This window comes from Equus caballus, chromosome 29 (assembly GCF_041296265.1).
Source record: "Equus caballus isolate H_3958 breed thoroughbred chromosome 29, TB-T2T, whole genome shotgun sequence".
NCBI lineage: Eukaryota > Metazoa > Chordata > Mammalia > Perissodactyla > Equidae > Equus > Equus caballus.
Window position 1 is genome coordinate 39,738,598 of NC_091712.1, and position 22,514 is coordinate 39,761,111.

Below are 22,514 nucleotides of genomic sequence, written 5' to 3' on the forward strand. Positions count from 1 at the left end.
TGTTGGATGACACTGGGATTACCTTGGGCCCACCTGCGAGGTTATCCAAGGTCACCTCCCCATCTGGAGATTTTTAATTTAGTCCCATCCCTTTCGCCATGCAAGGTGGCATAGTCACAGGTTCTGGTGATCAGGATGAGGACATCTTTGGGGGTCGGCATGAATTCAGCAGACTGCACCCCATCTCCACTCTGGCTCCCTAATTCACACCTCCTTGCACATCTTCAGAAGACAGCCGGGAAACTAAAGGTGATCAGGTCACTGGTCTCCCCCAGTGGCCCCTGCTGTCACCCCCACTTGGCCTCCAGAGTATGGAGCCCTTGAGAAGCTGTAGAGAACAGGGCAGAAGGAAGGGGCTGGTGGAGGTAAAGGCCCCGGGGGTGGGGGTTGAGTCCGGCACTGCTCTGGAAGTCCACCCACTGTGGCATTAGACATGCAGACAAACCGGATGCAGCTAATTAGAGCAGGGCACTGGGCTAAGAGCACTGGCACCTGGGTGTAGGTGGCCCACAGCCGAGGCTTAGACAGTGCCTGAGAGGCGCTCCATGGGAGGGGAAGACCCAGCCGGTTAACAAGTGGCTCTCTGTCGCTTATTAACTGTGGGAGTTTGGCGGAGTTCCCCAAGCTCTAAGCTTCAATGTTTACATCTGGGAAATGGGAATAATGGTAGCTGCCTCATTGGGTTGTTGTGGGAATTAACTGGAAATTTCTCTTTTGTGTGGAAAAAACCTTGCATAATGCCAGGCACGACATACCGAGTGTGCAGTAAATGCTGGTCATGATGCTAATGATAATATTTAGGATCTCCAGTCCTTGTGGAGCCAATGAGGCTGTGCTGCTGCTGCTTGCGTGCATGTGTGTGTGTGTGAGTGCACGCGCCGGAGTGTGTGTGTACGGTGGCCTACGGGAGGGGCCCAGGGCAGGGTGGCGCCGCTGAATCTATCAGTGCGGTCCTGCGGCCAAAGAGAACTTCCTACAAGGGACCCTCACAGCCCCCTACATCAAACTTGGGCTTCTGGAAAGCCTTCCCTCCCTCCCCGCATTTCTGGGCACTCCAGTGATAGGAAAATGCCTTACATGCATTGTTTCCCTTCACCCTGATGCCCCCATCCACCCTCAGAGCTTACGCCCATCATTAGTCACTCAGTGAACTGTTTACAGGGCTGACGTCACCCCGAGATTAGAGAGGGAGCTGGTCTCATTCCTGGAAGGTTCTTGTGCATTATCTCCCTTTGGTGCGCCGGAAGGAGTGTGTGTGTGTGTGTGAGTGTGAGAGTGTGAATGTGAGTGTGTGAATGTGTTGTAGTGTGTGTGTGTGTAGAGTGGGGGCAGCAGGGAGGGGCTGACTCACCCCCTGGAGCAGATGCAGCCCCTCCAAGGGGGAGGCTGGAGGCGGGAGCAGAGCTTGCAGAGTTTCCAGGTGTTTGAATTGGAATTGAACTTGCTCCTTATCCTCAAGGCCAGTGAGGGTAGGGGTAGGGGTAGGGGTAGGGGTGGGGGTGGGGGCATGATGCCCTGTCTTGAGTGAGTGAGATGCGATTTCAGGCATGGCTGTTAAGCCGCCTGCCTGGAGGAGCCTGGCTTCTGGGGGATTGGGAAGGTTGGGCGGAGCTGGGGCTCTCTGGGGAGCAGACAGGGCCAGCTGGAAGAAGCAAAGCCTTTGGGTGGAACTCACCTGGTCTGTGGGAATTCTTCCAGTCCCTGCTTCCTGATCCGGATAATGGGCAGCATTCCTCCCTTCCATGGGTGGTGGAAAGGATTAAATGAGCTAATTTAGGGAGGTCCCAATAAATGAATATGATAGAGGCTCAGCCCTGTGCTTGGTGGTACTTCATGCTCTGAAATGTCAGCTAACCCACTACTGGGTATTTATCCAAAGAACTTGAAATTGACAATTCAAAGAGACTCATGCGCCCCTATGTGCATTGCAGCATTATTCACAATAGCCAAGATGTGGAGGCAACCCAAGTGCCCATAGACTGATGATTGAATAAAGAAGATGTGGTATATATATGGAACGGAATACTACTCAGCCATAAAAAAGACAAAATCGTCCCATTTGCAGCAACAGAGTTGGACCTTGAGGGTATTACGTTAAGTGAAATAAGCCAGGCAGAGAAAGACAAACCAGTATGATTTCACTCCTATGTGGAAGATAAACAAACACAAGGACAAAAAGAACAGATTAATGGTTACCAGAGAGGAAGGGGGAGGGGGGAGGGGGAAAGGGGTAAAAGGGCACATATATATGGTGACAGATAAAAACTAGACTGTTGGTGGTGAGCGTGATGCAGTCTATACAGAAACTGATATACAATAATGTACACCTGAAATTACACGTTACAACTCATTATGACCTCAATAAAATAATTAAAAAAAAAAAAGAAATAGCTGTAACAGCTACTCTTAGCGCGCCTGGCACAGGCCCACGGCACGTTGCTCTCTCCCTTCCTTGTTCCTGCTCCCCTCTCCTCCGGCCCCTCCTCAGTCTCTTACGGAGGAGGCCTCGAGGCAAGTCTTGCCAAAAACCTCATTTACCAGGGCGGTCCCTGGTTCCTGTTTGCCTAAAACCAAAGCCGCAGGCTCTTCAAAAGAACCTAGCAAACCCAGATAGAAAGGTTTGTTTTTATTCTCACAAAGAAGAAGGAGACAAAAAACTTTGTTGGGCAAGTCAGGCCCCATTAAGCTCACAAAAAGACTCTTTGTTCCAGCCGGAGACGGTGAAAAAAATATCAGAAGTGGTGGAACGCGTGTTTGTGTCTCCGTTCCGTTCTGAGAGCGTTTAGGTAAGACTAGCCCCACCTGGCTCCCCTCCCCATTCCCCCAGCCCTGAGTCCTTTCTCAGTGCAATCGTATCTTTTTTACAGCAGAGAACTGTAGACTGACCCAGCCAGAAGAAACTTCTAATGTTTTTTAGTCCAGCTGGATTTTAATCACTTACAATAATGACACAATACGTAAGTTATACGGTTTTTACATGACTTGCCCGTGTTTTATATTGTTGGGAGTGATGCAGCTAAGGCTCTTGCCTAAGGTCAAACTGCTGGTTCCTGGCTGAGCTGGGGCGAGGAGCAGCTCCCTCGGTACTCAGCCTGCGCTTAATCTGCTGTTTGTCATTCCTGGCACTGGCGTGGACAAGTCAGCTTGTTCCAAAATCTTTTGTCTATAGTAAAGAGAGATCTTTATTAAGATTTGTTTGTTCCCGTTAAATCATAAATCCGTCCAGGCGGGTCACTATGTGACTGGCGCCCTCTGCAGTTGTGCAGTGTGCAACCTGTGAGACTGAACTTGGCAGTCCTGCTTCTGGGTTAATTCATCCCTCCAGCACATGGAATGATGCCCCTGGGGGTAATTTATGCCTTTGCTCCTCAGACTGTGCATAATCCAGTGTAACTGAGCCTATTTGTGTTGAAAGAAACCAGCAAGAAGGCCAAAAAGAAAGGGCCTCCCACTCCTGGACACCCTGGCTGCTGGAGGAGGCCAGTGTGCTCTTAGGAGGCCAGGCTGGGTGGCTGTGGGCATGTGGGCAGGGGACCAGGTCCTTAGTTGGGCAGACAGGAGGGCGTTGCTGGGGGCTCTGCTGGGGGTGGAGCCATGAGGCCCAGGTTTCTTCCTGAGGCAGCTAGAGAAGGAAGGACATCAGTTGTTATTTCTGCCTTGACTCAGAGGTGACGTTGTGAGAATTTATGAGCTTTTCTCCCTCCGGCTCCATTTCCTTATCTGTTACAAAATGGGCGGAGTGTGCCTGGCCCACGCCTGCTCTTAAGGATAGAAAGAGTGAAAAAGGGCTGGGTTTTGTGAAATATGAATATGGCTGGGGCACAGCATGGTGTCACGACACCTGGGGTGGCACGGTGCCCAGGCGTTTCTGTGGGGCAGGAGCCCCAGGAGCCTGTCTCGGCCAGGAGCTCGGGGGCAGCACCATGTGCCCGTCTCCACGCCGCGCACTCTGTAGTGAGCATTGCATTCTTTGTGCCAAGAAGGAAATATCCTGCCCGTCGTGATGTCTTTTGGAGTAAGAGGGCCCTGAGTTAGCATTTTTTTTTAAACAGCTTCATTAAGTTATAACTGACACAGGAAACTGCTCATATTTAAAGTGGACAACTTGGTAGGTTTTCACCTATGAATACACAGGTGAAACTGTCACCCCGAATAAGATCATGAACACAACCATCACCCCCATCACCAGTCTCCTCGTGCCTCCCGCGCCCCAAGCCCAGATTAGTGTAAAGATGCTTTCGATCCTAAGATGCATCGTGACCTCAGGGATCAAAGCAGGAACCCGGGCCCAGGTTGGAGTTCCGTCTGTGCTGCTCTGCTGTGTGATCTCGGGCAAGTTCCCTCACCTCTGTCAGCCTTAGTTTTCCTATTTGTGAAATGAGGATAGCGATAATAGCCCCTTAAGTTTGCTGTGAAAACGAAATAAGTTAATTTATGTAAAGTGCCCGGCACGGGTGGGCACTCAAGAAATGGCGTCTGCTTTCCCTGTATTGGGTTTGAAATGCAGAGATGGCTGTCAGAAATACACATTCTCACCTCCTCGGGTCTTGGTATCTATCATCCTACCATCTACTGTTTGACTAGACTATCATCGTGGGGCGGAGAACTGAAGAACCCACTCTGCCCTGAGCTAACTCTGTGTCTAGTACTGACTGTCTGTGCTGCTCCTCCCACCTAGAATTCATCTCCCCTCTTTGGAACCCAGCATTCAAGGACTCACTCAGGCCTCACCACCTCTGGGAAGCCTCCCCTGATTACTCTAATCTAGGACTCTAGATGCTAAGGTTTTCTCTCCTTTCCAAACCCCAATACTATTTGAATTGTACCCACACAATCTTACAATTGGGAGTGTAGTGTTTTGCATTATTTTCCATTGTGTGTATCTCTAATTTTTTCTTTTTTGAGGAAGATTAGCCCTTAGCTAACATCTGCTGCCAATCCTCCTTTTTTTTTTTTTTTTTTTGCTGAGGAAGACTGGCCCTGAGCTAACATCCATGCCCATCTTCCTCTACTTTATATGTGGGATGCCTGCCACAGCATGGCTTGATAAGCAGTGTGTAGGTCTGCACCTGGGATCCGAACTGGTGAACCCTGTGCCGCCAAAGTGGAACGTGTGAACTTAACTGCTGTGCCACCGGGGCGGCCCCTTGTGTATCTCTATTTTGGTTCCCATTGTGTGTACAAGTTTCTTGAGGGCATAAATTTGGCTAATGCTTCTTTGCGCCTTCAGCCACATCCTTAGGACAGTGTTAAATAAGGACAGGAGTTCATCAAATAGGTGAGCATTAATTCGGTTAGATGCTGTGGAAAGTACCAGGACCGGTCCTCACAGTTGTCACACACAGGGAGACTATTTTGAACGACAGAGGTAAGTGTGAGGACGTATCTCAGTCAGCTCGGGCTGCTCTAACAGAGCATTGCAGATGAGGGGGCTTCTACAGCAGACCTTTCTCTCAGTTCTGGAGGCCCGAAGTCCAAGATCGAGATGTCAGCAGATGCAGTGTCTGGTGAGGGCCTGCTTCATGATTCACAGATGGCATCTTCTCGCTGTGCCTTCACCTGGTGGAAGGGGCAAGGGAGCTCTCTGGGGTCTCTTTATAAGGGCACTAATCCCAAAGTCATCTCGGAAAGGCTCACCTCCAAATACTATTGCATTGAGGGTTAGGTTTCAACATATGGATTTTGGGAGCATGCACATTCAGTCTTCAGTCCATAGCACTCTGTATGGTGACAACGCTGATGGTTGTCTCCATAATACTGCTCCGTCTCCCTAATGGTTGGATGGATGTCGGTATGACTTCCATACTTGCAGGTGGCCCTCAATTCCTGTAAGCTTGCAAATAAGGCCCACAGGTTGGTCAGCCCACTGACACTGTCAGCTGACGAGCCCTCTCCTGCCCAGGGCTCCGGCCAGGCATCGGGCCGGCACCGTCCACCAGGAGGAGCGCCCCTCGGCTCTGATTCGCTGGGCTTCTAGACGTAGAATTGAAATGGCTTTTCATCAGCTCTCCATTATTGACTTCTGTTCAGCCTGTGGTCTGACCTGACACTCTTTCCCTGCGGGAGTGTCCTTTCTGTCTCGCACACAGAGAGAGTAACGCCTCCCAGACCTGGCTCCTCACAGCCGCCCCTGCAGAGGCCTCCCGGAGCTGACACCAGACCCTCTCCAGATCCGCCCACGTCTGCCCTGCTCTTTGATACACTGCTTTGGCCTGACTCATCCTGCATGTTTCCTGTCAACAACAACAAACCCTCCTGTTTAGCCTTCCTTGGCTCACCATTTTTGGAAATTGAACTGGAAGGGTAAAGCTATTACACAAAGGGCTTTGCAGGGCAAGAGGGAAGAAGGAGAAGGAGCCAGAATAAACATAAGGTGAACCAAGCCCCCAGGGCCCAGGTGAATGCTCAGGCGGGTCAGTGGATGTCCCACTCTGGCTAGACAGAAAGCCTTAGCGCACTGGCTCACACCATCCCCGCTGGCCCCACTCATCCACAACCCAGCCATTGGCAGGGTCCTTCTTGGCCCAGGCAAGGATCCACCCTGGACAGACCCTTTGTATCACTGGCCAGAGTACACCTGCAAGGGGGGTTCCAGGTCACATCCTATGTCATCCTGAAATGAGAAGAGCCATGTGGATTTTGGACTAAGACCTGGCTCTGAATTCTGCTTTGCCGCCTACTGGCTTTATGGCCTCAGGCAAGCTGCCTAACCTCGCTGAATCTGTTTCTTCATCTGTCAAATGGGTGTAATGCCTACCTTCAAGATTGCCGTGAGGACTAAAGATGATCTGTAGGAAGTGCCTGAAACATAGGAGACGCTTATTAGCTAATAACTAATCTTATTTAATTAAATACAGTCATGTGCCGCTTAGCCACAGGGACACATTCTGAGAAGGGCATTGTTACGAGACTTCGTCATTGCGTGAACATCGAGTGTACTTGCACAAGCCTGGTGGCACAGCCTACTGCACACCCAGGCTCTACACTACTAATCTCATGGGACCGCTGTTGTCCACACAGTCTGTCGTTAACCAAATGTCATTATACAGCACATGACTGTACCTTCTTCTCTCAAAGAAGCCCTCTGGGTCTAGTGAACAGACACTGAGTCAGCATTCAGGTCTTCTCTGGTGAACACACGTGGCTCCACTGGGTAGAGAGTGTCTGGATAGCCTGGTCTGTCCTGCAACCCCTGCAACTTTGTACCCATGCCTCGTGATGGACTCTCATCCCCAGGCCCCAGGCCAGATGTGCAGCATCACCGAAAAGCCCATTCCCCCGATTCCAGGCCTCTGCTGCCCTTCTCACCCCCCTGGAAGGCAGGCTGGTCTCCCGTAAACCGTGGGACAAATGCCCCGTGGTCCCTGTTGAAGACCTGGAACCCTGGTCACCGTCCAGGCCCTGGCATGGCTGAGCATGGAGCAGGCGCCGGCTCCCGTGGGCTCACTGTACGTGGACCATCAGCCAGCTGGGCGGCCATGTGGGCCTGAAGGCCCTGGGCTTTGGGAAGACTCTCAGAAAAGAAACCTTGCACTGGCTGTGGCTGCAGGACCGAGGGCAGAGTAAAGACTACTGGTTAGAGTTTCTGGAGTGGTTCGTTTCATTCCAGTGGAGGGAACAGCTTTCTGTTGGTAACAGCAAAACTTCCCAATGAGGCACAGAGTCCCAAGCACCTCACCCTCTCTGTCCTTCCCTAACCGAGCTGCTGGGGGTAGTGGGAGGGTGTTTAGCTTAATGACACTCAGAAATCATGCCATGCAATGGTATTTATAGTAGAAAGAGGAAGCTATGTTTGTCCTCAGGTTCCGTTAAAGTAGATATATCTGAACTAACCAGCCACTGACCCCAAGTTATCAAGTTCTGCCCCACATTTCCACCCTCAGCGGACAAACCTGTTAAGCAGTGCTTCTCAAGAAGTGACACCCTGACAACACTTGTTCCTGTCTGGTGTGTCCACCCTACAAAAGCGTTCCTACACCACATCCCTGCATTGATCCCCCAGTGGCTGAGTAGGGTAGGCAGGCCTGGGATTTTCTTCCTTCTGCAAAGGAGGAAATAACTTGCTTGAGGTTGCATGGCTGGCAAGTAGCAGGCCCAGGAGAAGAACCCAGGTCTTCTGGCTCCGTCAGCTAAACCTTGTCCAGAAAAGGAGTGGGCTGCCTCGTGAGACCCTGCAAGTCCAAACAGAGGCCAGGTAACCATGGATCCGATCCTTTAAGAGCCTCCGGAGCCCAAATTTGTCCTGTTAAACATCCTCCTGCACCAGTGGTGGGAGCAGAAGTTGACATAATTTTTAGGAGCGTCATTTGGCAATATGCATCAAAAACCTGAAAGATCCTCATATGCTTTGACCAGTTATTTTCACTGCTAGGAATGTATCTTAAAGAAATAATCAGAGACAGGCACCAGCTTATAAAGTTAGACATAGAATATACAGTATGACTCAGCAATTCCACTCCTCAGTGGACACCCAGGAAAAGGAAAACATCCGTCCACACAAGAAAGTTGCATGTGAATGCTTCTGCAGCACTGTTTATAATAGCTCCGACATGAAAACAATCATTCAATGTTGAGTGGAGAAATGAAATGTGATACGTCCATGCTATGGGATATTACTCAGCAATGAAAGGAACGAGGTGCTGACACATGCTACGACATGATGACCCTTGAAAACATTATACTCCGTGAAAGAAGCTGGTCATACAAGACCACGTACTGTATGATTCCATTTGTATGAAATGTCCAGAATTTGTCTCTACAGGCAAATTTAGAGGGAAGAAAGTAGATTACTGGTTTCTTAGGGCTGAGGTAGGCAAGCGGAAGGATGGAGATGGACTCCTAATGGGTGTGGGTTTATTTTAGGAGGAACAGAAACAGTCTAAAATTAGATTGTGGTGATGGCTGCGCAACACTGTGACTATACTAAAAAACGTTAAATTTTCCACTTTGAAGGGGTGAACTGTGTAAATATGTTATTTGTATCTCAATAAAGCTGTTTTAAAAAAAGGGGCACCAAGATGTTCTCCTGAGTGTTTTTTTATAATGATAAATATTTCAAATAATCCAAATCCTTAGGGAAAAAATAGTTAGATAATTATGGTATATCCCTGGATGATATATCACTCAATAAATATAAAAATATTTTAGACAATGAGAAGATGCTCATGATATATTATTAAATATAAAATCTAAAGCATATGTAATCCCAATTTTATTTTTAATTTTAAAAAATTAAATGTTTTATTTTGAGATAATTGTGTATTAACATGCAGTTTTAAGAAATAATACAGAGAGATTCAGTGTGCCTGTTACCAATTTTCCCCAATGGTAATATTTTGAAAAACTGTAGTACAATATCACAGCGAGGATATTGACGTTGATGCACAGGTACAGAATGTGTCCATCACCGCCAGGATCCCCGAAGATGCCCTTTCATAGCCACCCCCACTTTCTGCCCCCATTTCCACCTCAACTCCAGGTAACCACTAATCTGTTCTCCATTTCTATAATTTTGTCATTTTGAGAATGTTATATAAATGGAATCATATAGTAGGCAGTATTTTGGGATTAGGTTTTTTTCACTCAGCATCATTCTCTGAAGATCCGTCTAGGCTGTTTTGTGTATTAACAGTTCACTCCTTTTTAGTGCTAATATTCCATGGTGAGGATGGACACAATTTATTTAGCCATTTACCCATTGAAGGACATCTGGATTGTTTCTAGTTTTGAGCCATTAAGAATGAAGCTACTATAAAACATTTGTGTACCTTTTTAAAAATGTGAGTCTAAATTTTTATTTCTCTGGGATAAATAACGAGGAGTGCAGTTACTGGGTCATATAGTTTTGCTTCCTGTAACTATATAATAAGTAGTGAAATTGGGTGCACTGACTCCTCCTACTTCATTATTCTTTTCAAAAATTGTTTTAGCTATTGTAGCTACTTGAGGTATTTTTTTTTGAGCAATTGTAAATGGTATTTTATTTTTAATTTCAGTGTCCAGGTAGTCCCTGCTAGTATATATAGAAATAAAATTGATTTTTATGTAATGATCTTATATCCTGCAGCCTTGATGAACTCACATATTAGATCTAGGAGTTTTTTTTATTCTTAAGATTCTGTGTAGACAATCATATCTTCTACAAATAACTGCAATTAGGGACAGTTTTATTTCTTCATTTTGATCTGTATACCTCTGATTTCCTTTCTCTGCCTTATCGCACTGGCTAGAATTTCCAAAACTGTGTGGACTAAGAGTGCTGAGAGTTGACATCCTTGCTCTGATCCTGATCTTAGGGGCCACCACTAAGTGTAATGTCATCTGTAGGTTTTTGTAGATGCACTTTGCCAAGCTGAAGAAGTTCCTCTTGATTCCTTTTTTCTGATAGCTTTTTTTAAAAGGTTCACCCTGAGCTAACATCCTTTGCCAATCTTCCTCTTTTTTTATTTATTTTTATTTTTTTTGCTCTGCAAAGCCCCAGTACATGGTTGTATGTCCTAGTTTAAGTCCTTCTAGTTCTTCTACGTGAGCTGCCACCACTGCACGGCAGCTGACAGATGGGTGGTGTGGTTCCATGACTGGGAACCGAACCCAGGCTGCTGAAGTGGTGACAGCGCCGAACTTTAACCACCAGACCATCAGGGCTGGCTCTCTGATAGTTTTCAAAATCTTAAATGTGTGACAAATTTTGTCAAATGGTTTTTTCCTTATCAATTAATATAATCATGTGAATTTTCTTCTTTTGCCTATTCATGTGGTGGATTATCTCAATGGATTTTGAGCGTTGAACCAGTCTTGTATTCCCGGAATAAACCCCACTTGGTAACAGTGCATAACTCTTTTTATATATTATTGAATTCTAATTGCTAACATTTTTTAAAAAATTGTGTCTATGTTCATTGAGGATATTGGTCTGTAGTTTTCTCTTTTTTGTCCACTCTTCGTCTGCTTTTGGTATTAGGGTAAAAGTAGTTGCATAAAATGAGTTGGGAAATGTTCCCTTTTCTGTTTTGTGGAAGGGCTTGTGTAGAATTGCTGCTAGTTCTTCTTAAAATGTTAATTCTCCAGTGAAATCGTCGAAGTCCGGAGATTTGGGGAGGGAGGAGTTTTAAAATTACAAATTCTGTGTCTTTGATAGTTACAGGGCTATCCACATTGTCTATTTCCTATTGAGTGAACTGTTGTCGTTTATGTTTTTCAAGAAATTGGTCCATTTCATCTGAGTTGTCACGTTTCTGTGGCTGGAATTGTTTGCGGCTGTCCATGAACATGTCCGGTGTCTGCAGGGTCTGTGGTGACATCCCTGGTCTCATTCCTATCTGTAATTTGTGTCTTCTCTTTTTTTTCTTTGTTAGTCTTGCTAGAGGCTTGTCAGTTTTATTGATCTTATCAAAAGCGCTATCCCTTTGTTTCTCTGATTTTCTCTATTGCTTTCCTGTTTTTAGTTTCATTGATTTTGGCTCTTTGTTATTTCCTTATTTCTGCTTTCTTTGGATTTCTTTTACTCTTCTTTTTCTAGGTTCTTTTGGTGGGAACATAAATTATTGGTCTGAGTTTTTCCTCTTTGCAAATATATTCATTTAGTCCTATCCATTTTCCTCTCAGCATTGCTTTAGCCATGTCCTACAAATTCCAATATGTTGTATTTTCATTTACATTTAGTTCAATGTATTTCTTTCAAATTTATTTTGAGGCTTTCTGTTTGATCCATGGATTATTCAGAAGTGTGCTGCTCAGTTGCCAAGTGATTTGAAATTTTCCTATTGCCTTTTTTTAAAAAAATCAATTTCTAGTTTGATTCCATGTGGTTGGATAACACATTCTGTAAGATTTAAGTTGTTTGAATATGTTGAGATTTGTTTTACGGCCCAGAATATGATCTATCTTGGTGTATATATATCTTGGACTATGAGAAAATGCTCACGATATATTGCTATATAAAAAAATATGTTATGGGGCCGGCCCAGTGGTATAGTGGTTGGGTTTTCACACTCCGCTTCAGTGGCCCAAGGTTCACTCGTTTGGATCCTGGGTGTGGACCCATGCACTGCTCATCAAGCCATGCTGTGGCAGGCGTCCCACATATAAAGTAGAGGAAGATGGTCATGGATGTTAGCTCAGGGCCAATCTTCCTCAGCAGAAGGGGGAGGATCAGCGGGGGATGTTAGCTGAGGGCTAATCTTCCTCAGAAAAAAAAAGTAATAAAATATGTACCATGTAATCCCAGTTTTATTTAAAAAATACATACCTATATATATCCATGAGAAAAATCCTGGAAAGCTAGACCACAAATGTTTGCCTGCTCTTTATTCATTTATTTTTGTATCTTCTTCTGAATTATCTAAAGTTTAAAAAGCTAGCTTTTATGATAAAAAGCTCTTTTTTTTTTTAAAATAAAAAGAGCAGTAGCTTGTGTGTCATAAGATGTGGGTTCAAAAACTGGACTATCGCGTGTTTAATGTTGTGGCCCAGGCATCTCAGGTGATCTCACTGAGCCTCATTTTTTGCATCTATAAAATGGGAATAATAATGCCCACCTTATAGAGTTGTATTAAATAAGCAGAGCCAACATTAATTAAAGCGTGTTGCAAATACTAAAGCAGTGTGTATTTATTATAGTAGTGTTTTTATTATTGTGAGGAGGCTGGATTTTTTAATCTCTTGGGTCCCTTCTAACTTTCACTGAGAAGCAAATCAAAGGACAATGGAATTATCTGAAGTGTATTGTGCCTGTGGACACAACTCTGCATAAACTACTGTTTTCCAGGTATTTCTGGAAGCCTTTGAGTATAATTGAGATGTAACTAATTTGGATTTTTCAGGAAAGTTCCAATTTCAAATGTCCTGTCCTGTTGCTCTCCTAGCGTAAGAGTACCTACCACACCATATAATTTAATTTCTTGTTAGGAAAATGTGGATATTGGGTTCAAAGCTTTGCCTGAAAGGGAAAGAAAAATTCTTGGATGTCTACTATCCACCTGACTCAAGACTCTTTGCCTTCTTTTTGGGCCTGCAATTGTTCCCCAAGGGAGGTGATTGTAATCAAAGTTCCCAAGGACCAGGATATCAGTTGGTTTTACAAACTGAATTTCCCAATGGCAGGAAGGGAGTGGGGCCTGGAAGGTGTGTCAGGGAGGGACAGAAGGGGCTGGTGGTGACAGGGTTCCCTCTGGGATTAGTTAATTTAAAAGTCTTTTTCCTTGCCTGAGCCCCAGTCTGTTGCTGAATCGTCTCCACAGGAAGTGCTGTGGTATCTCTCATCCTCCGTTGGTAAACTCAAGTTCTGTCTAAGGATCTCCCATCCTTCCTTGGCCGACAACCAGCCTCCTAGTTTTAGAAAGGGTCCTTTCTTTCCCCTTGTGTGTTATTCTCCTCTGAATCCACACTCTCCTCTGTGGATGGTGTCTTCTTGACCAGAAGAAGTGTGGTTCAAACTTTTCCGAGGATATTTCAGAGGGTCCCACAATCTGTCCAGTCAATGAACTCTTAGCCATGCTCAAGACTCAGTGTAATACCACCTCTGTCAAAGCTCGTTTAATATGTAGCATTCATTGAACATTCATTTCATTTAACATGTAGCATTTTTGAACAAATAGGCCAGCTATTGCCTGTGTCCACTACTCCCTCCCTCCTCTGTGTTCTTAGGGGGGTTGATGCATGTTTACACTGTGTACCTATCTTATTATGTGCCCTTCTCTGTCCAGAGCTGTGAGCTCCTTGGGTTCAAGGACTTTCTCCATTTGTTTTCATTTATTTATTTTTATTACTGTAAAATATACATAACATAAAATTTACCATTGTAACCATTTTAAGTGTACAATTCAGTGGCATTACATGTATTTGCTATGTCATGCAACTGTCACCACTACCGATTTTCAGAACTTTTCATCAGCCCAGACAGAAACTCTACCCATTAAACAATAGCACCATTTAATTGTGTATCTTCTTTCTTCTATGTGAAGACCACTGCCTTGCACAAGTCCAAGGAGAGCGATTGACATCGGTCACAATGTGAAGGTGACTGAGGAGCTGTGTAAGGCAGCAGCCATGCTCCTATCCCACATCTTGACATGTCATGGGAACTTAAATGTCCTTAAAAATTGAACCAACTGGAAATCTGGGTGTTATGGGCATAATTTTCAATTCTTGGTACCTGAGCTAAGCTATTCTCAAGGAGGACCTTGATTTTCACCCTGGGGAGAAGGTCTTTTTTCCATGGACCTCCAAATTCTGTGATCTGTGGCATCAATTCTGTTCAAATCAATTTCATTTGTTTAGTATTTTCAGGACACCAAACAAGGCCCTCGGCTGTGCTGTGTGAATGAAAAAGAAACTAAAACAGTGGGATCCCTCCCCTTAAGATCCATGACCTGGTGTTGGGTGATAGGAATGTTCTTCCATGTCTATGTCTATGTAATTCTTGTTTTTGAAATCATGATTTTGATGATGGTGATGAGCCCAAAGAAACTCTTTTTCTCTCTCTGCCATGTGAGGACAGAGCGAGAAGGCAGCTGTCTATAAGCCAGGAAGAGAGCCCTCACCAGAAACCAACCCTGCCAGACCTTGATCTTGGACTTCCAGGCTCCAGAATGATAGGAAAATAAAGGTCTGTTATTTAAGCTACACAGTGTGTGGTATTTTGTTATGGCAGGCTGAGCAGACTCAGTCCCCAGTACCTTGTCTCCACCGTACGGAAGCCCCATACTACCCACCCCTACATTGACATCACTGTCCCGCCAGGCCATCTCCTTACTCTCTTTGGACCCCAGCTAGTGCCCAAGGTTCCGGCTTTGCTCATGCTGTTTTTCCTCCTGTAAGATGTCCTCCTTCACCTCTGTGGACTTCAGGGGCGGCACCAACCCCAGCCCTTCCACCAAGTCTTCTTTGATTCTTCAGGCTTATGCTGGGTTCTTCCTCCTCTGACCCGGCATGTTGATGATCAGCATCACACATTGTATTGCTTCCATGTCCTCAGACTGTTTACAGGTGATAGTTTTGTGTCTGTAGACCCTGGAGAACGTGCTTTTTGAGGACAAGGACTTTGTTTTGCTCTCATAGCTCATAGAGGGCGTTCAGTGGAACTTGTTAACTGAGTGATAAGCATACACGTATAGGTTTCTGTAGAAAGTCACACAAAAACACATGGAATTAAAGAAAAACCAAAGAGTTAAGAGGGATTCCAAAACAACTGACATGGGCTTCTCTTCTTGGCTGCTCCATTGTGTTTGAGGTACAGGAAGTACCCAGAAACCTTCCCCTCTAGGGCAGTGCCTGCAAAAACACAAGCAAGGGGCCCAGAACAAGCTCCTACTGTTTCTGGCCTCGCTCCCCATCCTGCAGCCAGAAGGGAGAGGCTGCTCAAAGGCTTTCATGCCACAGGAAGGAAAAGCAATCTGCAATAAGGCTCTGTCCCGAGATCAAATTCTTAAACAACTCACGAATAAATAGGAAAAAAATATGTTAGGGTGGAGTGAATGTTGGGTTTGGAAAGAAGTGGAAGGCAGCAGGGAAAGATGGGGGGAGAGAGTGAAGAGCGAAAGAAAGGAAGACACAGAGACAGTAGTAATACAGAGAAACTTTAAGTAAAAAGTAAAGAAAGACAAAGAAACCAAGAGGGCAGACATCTTGAAATAGAGAGATGACAGTGAAAGCAAGAGAGAGAGGAAGAGAGAGAGAGAATGAAGAGAAAGGAGCAGAAGGAAGAGGAGAGGAGACAGAGCAATATAGGGCTAAAAAAGTGAAGAATGGAAAGAAATCAATGAGAAGATTTACAAAGGGAATCAAAGACAGAATTAGGACCAAAAAATGGACAGGAAAATGTCTGGCAGAGAGAAGTCCACGTGTCCGGCAAATCGGGGAGGAGCATGGGGAGGGAGAAGAGGTCAGATCTAAAAACAGAGAAAAGTGTTTAGTGTCACATCTTTTATTGGTTTATGAAGAGCCTGATTTAAATCTGTTTGTGACTCTTGAACATAGACCTGAGCTCCCTCCTGGTCTGAGAATCTCAGCCATCAGGATGACTTCTCTTTTGCTCCACAGGGAAAAAGGTGAATCAAGATTATCCAAAAGGCTCGGAATAGTCAAGGCATTCCCGTTATTCAGTCCTCCACCCAGACACGTATTTACCACGATAAAAAGTCAGCTCAAGGTTCAGCCCTCTCTTGTGGGACCCCTTCCAAAGGCCTGGGAGGGGCCCCACAAGGTGTTCACATGGTCATATGTTTTTGCACAATTTGCAAAGGTCATCTGTTTAACTGCAGTCAGTCAGGACTGCTGTCCTTTCCTCTCTCACTTTGGTGGTTTGCAGTCACTTCAACACAGTTAAACTATCTGGGTGTTCTGGTAGAGAAATGGTTTCAGGAATACTCTGCCACCAGGCACCATGACGTGAAGGTACCGAGTGTGGATGCACCCTGTGGTGTGGGCCCCAGAAGGACGGGGCAGCAGAAGAGAAATGAGGTTTGATATTTACAGAGTCAGAAGCCAGGTTGGGGAAATTCTTTCAATCATCAGATGTAACATAGCAAGTGGAAGATTTAGTTCCTATAAGGCCTAATCAAGACTGAGGTTCTTGTCTATGTGGAATTTATGTGATAGTAGCTTGTGCATTCATGAGGGCATCATACATCTCTTTTGTCCTCTCATGGATCACACTACCTGTCCTGGAGATATTTGAGTTCCAGGATGTCTGCAGCCCACCTGTTTGTGTGGTTTACTAAACATTAGTTACCTCAAGGCAGAAGTTGCTTTCTTTTTTTTTTTTGTGAGGAGGATTTTCCCTGAACTAACATCTGTTGCCAATCCTCCTCTTTTTTTGCTTGAGGAAGATTAGCCCTGAGCTAACATCTGTACCAATCTTCCTCTACTTTGTATGTGGGATGCCTCCACAGCATGGCTGATGAGTGGTGTAGGTCTGCACCTGGGATCCAAACCTGCAAACCTTGGGGCACCACAGCGGGGCACGTGAAACTCGAACCAATCGGTCACAGGGCCGAGCCCAGAAGTTTCGCATCTCTAGTAAACAGCGTAGTGTCTGGCGTGTAGCAGACATTCAACAAATAATTGTAAGATTTATAAATGAATGAGTGAATGAATGAAATATGCATTAAAATAAGTATCTAGTTGTTCCTTCTCCAGACGTCATCAACAGACCCTTGTCCCCACTACAGCCTAAGAAGCTGTCACAACACAGAGGTCATCCCACATGAGGGACCTGTCCTGTCCCACCTTTAACCCTCCCTCCAGCAGGTTGATGAAGATCAGAGATGAGAATGTTGACGAGACCAGATTCCAATATCCGATTTCATCTGCCTCGTTGAAGTCCCTGTGTTCTGGGTTAAAGAAATCTGTTTTTAGCTGTCCTTTGGAGTTTCCTGAGGTCCCCGCAGGTCTTTAAACAGAGGGCTTGCTTGTTGCAAAACCTCTTTGCGTAGTTTTGTTCCCTTTTAGTGGAAACCTCCCTGTGGCAGCAGAACTAAAGTTTCCTCAGAGGTTTTGGGTTACAAAGAGAGTCTTGCTCCATCCTCGGAGAGTCTCCTTTGGGAACACTGTTTTATTTTCTCAAGTTGTGACTGTGCGGAATCTGGGACTTACATAAGGTCCACAAAGACTCTGGATTCAAGAAGCAAAAATTTACTTTTAAAATGAGGTAGAAGATTTTGGACTGGGATTTCTATTTGGATAGCCCCGTTCTTGGAAAGGCAGCTGGAATCTCTTGGGAGAGCCTAAAGAAGCTTTCACGCCTAACGTCAGGCATTTACTCACCAGTACCCCGTGCAAAGCACTGTACAGGGCTTCCTGGAACAGGAGGACTTTTCCCCATGTTGGCAGAGTTCCCACACAGGTTAAATATTTTCCAATTTGGTCTCCTCTTGTAGGCATCTCAAAATCTGTGCTATTGTGAGATTCTTCTTCATGTATGATCAGAAATCTGCTCTGTGGATATTTAAGACCATTTCTTGTGGTTTAGTTCTTACTGGAAAAGAAGAATAACTCTTTATCAGCTCCTGCCTTGTCTCTGTTTCTGAACTGAAAGAACTTCATCCAGTCGCTGTGGAGTATTTTTGTTCCCTCCTTGGAGGTGGTGATGGTGATGGGAGAGGGGATCTATGGGGAGAATTTACAATCTCAGGCCAGGCTGATCACACCTTCTGGGTTGTTAGGACATCTTTTCCAACTAGATCTGCCGCCCTGGCTGGGATGGCCCAAGGAAACGTTCTAGGGCTTCCAGCTTGCTGTGGAAGGGGGACTGAGGGTGAGGCATGAGCATGGCTTGGCGACCTGCCCTACGGGGGATGAGGAAGTAAAGCGTCATTCAGTGCATGGGTTCTCCCAGTCCGCAGGGCATTGTTATCGCTAGCATAGTCATCTCCGCAATCAGGGTGTCATCTGACAACACCAGCAGTGGTCTTTGGAGAAAGAATTTATGAGAAGAACAAGCCAAAGTTGAATCAATAGGCTGGTGGAAACAAACACCAGCACCTCAGCAGAGAGCCTGCTTCGGTCTTCACGCAGGGGGATGGAGGGGTCTCAGTGGAAGCACAGACAGTCTGAGAACAGCAGGCCGCTCAGCGGCTCAGCGGATCTAGCCCTCTACGGGCAGGACCCTGCGCCTTAGGGGCAAATACACAGCCTTCCTCCCCACGGCCTAGGGCAAAGAGCATGTGGACCGCCAGCTTCTCTCGGAAACCCTCTCCTCTGATTCCACTGTACCGCTAGCTCCTGCTTCCTCTCTTCTCTAAACTACAACTTTCCCATCTCCTTCATGGGTCTATGTTTCTCCACTCACCTGCTGAACTCGTCCCCATCTGGCCGGCCCTGCCCTGGGAGCTAAGGATGTCTTGGTGAACAGGACTGGCTACATGATTTAGGGGGCCCAGAATAAAATGATTCTTATTCTTAACCATCCAAAAATTATTAAGATTTCCAGGATAGCGGCAGCAGAGCATTAAACCAAGCTCGGGCTCTTCTAAGACGGGCCCTGAGTGATGCCATGTGAGCTAAGTTCCATCTTTGGTCCACAGGCACACGGAGGACTCCCCAGATCTTCAAACTAGCCCTGTCCAAAACTCATACTTCCGGCTATTTGGAAGTCCCATTACTTGAAAATCGACGAGACTGAAAAAACAGAATTTATTATCTCATGCCTCCTCCCATGGCCTCCAACCAGCAGAATAAAATAAAAATCTTTCTCTTCCTCTCAGTTCTTGCTTTCAGACAAGGATGTTACTCTCAGCCCAGCTGCCCAAGGCCATCTTGCCTCTTCCTTCCCTAATTCCCTGCTAAGTGCTGCCTCTTAATCTTTTAATCTGTCTCTCTCTTTCTGTTATTGTTCATTCCCTATGGCCACAGCCTTGCTTCGCGCCCTGTCATCGCTCACTCCGGCTGTCGCCCAGGTTTCCTGACTTGTTTCTGTCTTTCTCAGCCTCTAATCTTTATCCTCTAATAGCTGCCAGCATGTTATTTTACCCCAAATCAATCCCCTGCCTGAAGGTAACCCACGCTCTCCGCCTCCTGCAGAACCAAGCCCAGACTCCCGAGAAAGCCTCGGGGAGCCCTGCATGACCTCGCACAGCCCACTTTCCGTGACCTGCTGTAACGGCTCCAGTGGAACCCACCTGGCCACTCCATTCATTCATTCAACACACTAGTTTTCAACATCGACTCTATGACAGGTCCTGTGCTAGGCGATCAGATGTGAGGCTGATTAACCCAAGGGGATGACTGGTGGAGAAGATGGGAGATAAACAGGTCATGGTAATGTCATAAAGGAAGGCCACAGATATGCAGCGAGTGTTATAAGGATAGAGACAAGGTATGTAACCTAACCTATAGGGTAGGGGGTTGGAAAGTCAGGCTTCTGAGAGGACTGGACATCAGAACTGAGTTTGTAAGGATGGACAGGAAATGGTTGCACGAAGAGGAGGCAGAGGGACATTGTGCTCCTTAGTGCCTCTGTGCCTTCTCCCACGCTGATCCTTCAGCCTGGGAACAGCACACCCAGGCCTGCCCATCTCTTCTCTACCCACCTCATCTGCCTGGCTGCCATCAGGACCCAGCTGACAAGTCTCTGGTCTTTGGAGTCTTTCCCCACACCTTCTCTGCTTCCTCCACTTGCTGAGCAGATGCTGGCATTTCTCCTCTATGCTTCCAGGGCACTTTTCCATCCATCCCTCATGCACTGTCTTAGAACTACTTGTTTACTGATCTTCCCTCCATTCGTGGTGAGGTCCTGGAGTCCTATTCATCTTCATGTCCTCTAAAGTCTAGCATGCACGCACAAACACATATGCTAAGAGTATTTGTTGAATGAGCAGCACATCGTTGGAGCACAAGTCTGGTTTGAGCACGGGCTTTATTCTTAGACGTGCTGTATTCAGAACAGAGAGGTATGGCCCCACTGCCACTGGCCTGGGTCACACTTTGCTGAGGTCCAGTGAACCATCACCAAGAGGGACTTTGAAATGTGTCAAGAGGTGAGGGGGCCTGAACATGTGTCCTATAAGAAACTCTTGAGGGAATTAGTGCTCCTTAGCCGGGAGAGGAGAGAATGTGGGGTGGGACATGATTGTATCTACAACTATTTGAAGTACTGACATGTGGAGAAGGGCTGCACCTTATTTTCTGGTGCTCTAGAACCTATCTAGGACGTAGACAGAAGGAAGAAAGGTTCTAGTGGGTGATCCTGCATGGAGGCACATTCCAGACCGTATGAGGAAACACTTTCTCAGGATAAGAATCATCCAACCATTGGACAATCGGGCTTGAACTTCCTCAAATGGACTCGTTCAAGGGGACGCAAACTAACCATCTCTCCAGGATATTGTCACTTTGAGGAATTTCATCCTAGATGAGAAATTAGGCCAGATAACCTCTGGGATGGCATATAGATGTCAGATTCTACAAGTCTAAATTTTCATCTCCATCTCAGGCCTTGTGGTAAGAATGTCATGTTGCAGTCGCACTTGGGGATGGAGAGAACACACCCCCAGATTTCAAAGCACTGGGCATTGTCACGCCAACTCTAATGACTGCTTTTACTCCTCAAAAGTGCTGAGGTTGGAGACATGAGCCAGGCTTTCGGCACCAACTGCAAGTCTAGAGTCTGGGGCGTCAGAATGTGTCGAATGACATTTTCCTACGTAGCAGGGATTGCTTCTCCCCTTCTCCTTCCTTGGGGCTTGGATCTTCTCCAGCATCTCGTGTGTGACTTGCTGCATCACTCATAAGATGAGACCATCATCAGGAGAAAGCTAGCTCTGGACAAGTCCCAGCAACCCTTCCGGAACTCAGAGTCAGAAGAGTCTGTGAGCCCCTCTAACCCTGCCTTAGAGGGGTGCATTGCTCGCTTGGGCTACTGTAACAAAGCACCACGAACTGAGTGGCTCAAACAACAGAAACTCATTGCTCACGGTTCTGGAGGCGGGAAGTCCGAGATCAAGGTGTCGGCAGGGCTGGTTTCCCTCCTTAGTGTGTAGACGGCCGTTTTCTCCGTGTCATCACAGGGTCGTTGCTCTCTATCCAAATTTCCCCTTCTTATAAGGATGCCAGCCATATTGGATTAGGGCCCACCCCGGTGACCTCATTTTAGCTTGATTGCCTCTGTAAAGACTCGATCTCCAAATAAGCCTACATTCTGAGGTTCTGGGTGTCAGGACCCTAACATGCGAATTTTGGGGGACATAATTCAACCTGTCATTTTCTTTTTTTCTTTTTTTTTTTTTAAAGATTGGCACCCAAGCTAACAACTGTTGCCAATCTTTTTTTGTTTTTTTCTACTTTATCTCCCCAAATCCCCTTGGTACATATTGTGCATCTTAGTTGCAGGTCCTTCTAGCTGTGGCATGTGGGACTCTGCCTCAATGTGGCCTGACGGGCGGCACCATGTCTGCGCCCAGGATCCGAAACAGTGAAACCCTGGGCTGCCGCAGCTGAGTGTGCAAACTTAACCACTCGGCCATGGGGCCGGACGCTCAACCTGTAATTTTCTGATTGCCCATCATCTAGACCCCACGATGTGAGTTTGGGTGGGAGGTGGAGTACTTCCACGACAGAAGCAGAGAGGCCCAGAAATCCCCAGCTCCTCTGTACCAAGGACGGAGGCTTGGGCCCAGCTTTGGCTGGAGAGATGCCTGCCCAGGACTGTGAATTGATTGGCATCTACTGTCACAAAGATGTTAGCCAGTGCAGAATTCTCTCCTGGTGATGCTGTCCACCTCCAGTTCCTTGGCACACAGTGACCCCATGCCTGCATTGACCTCCAGTGCCAGGAGAGGGGGCCGTGAGATGAGGTGCCCTGTGCAGGGCCCAGGGGAATGGAGTGGTTTGCAGCGCTCCCTCTGCAGCCACCCAAACACTGACACAGAGGTTCCATGGCCCCTGGGTTCCTCAGCACTGTGTAGTGTCTTTCTTTTCTCAGGGCCCTATCTGCCCAAACTCTGCCCAGCAGCTGTTTCCTCCTCCAGGCCTTTCCTATGGATGTCTCTCAGCTGATGTGCCTTTTGAAGCTCTGCCAC

The 22,514-nt window shown here is 46.4% G+C and overlaps 1 long non-coding RNA gene across 3 annotated transcripts in view; it reads left to right on the forward strand.

Annotated features, from left to right (window-relative positions):
• Positions 1-2,475: 2,475 nt before the first annotated feature.
• The window catches only part of LOC111771166 (uncharacterized), a 34,821-nt gene continuing 14,782 nt past the window's right edge, over positions 2,476-22,514 (forward strand). For 2 of the 3 annotated variants that reach the window (XR_011433930.1, XR_011433931.1), the window contains exons 1-2: positions 2,488-2,786; positions 2,868-2,957. This is a non-coding gene — a long non-coding RNA (uncharacterized lncRNA). Of the gene's footprint in view, positions 2,787-2,867; positions 2,958-22,514 lie in introns of all 3 variants that reach the window. The other variant, XR_002804831.2, reaches the window with a different exon arrangement.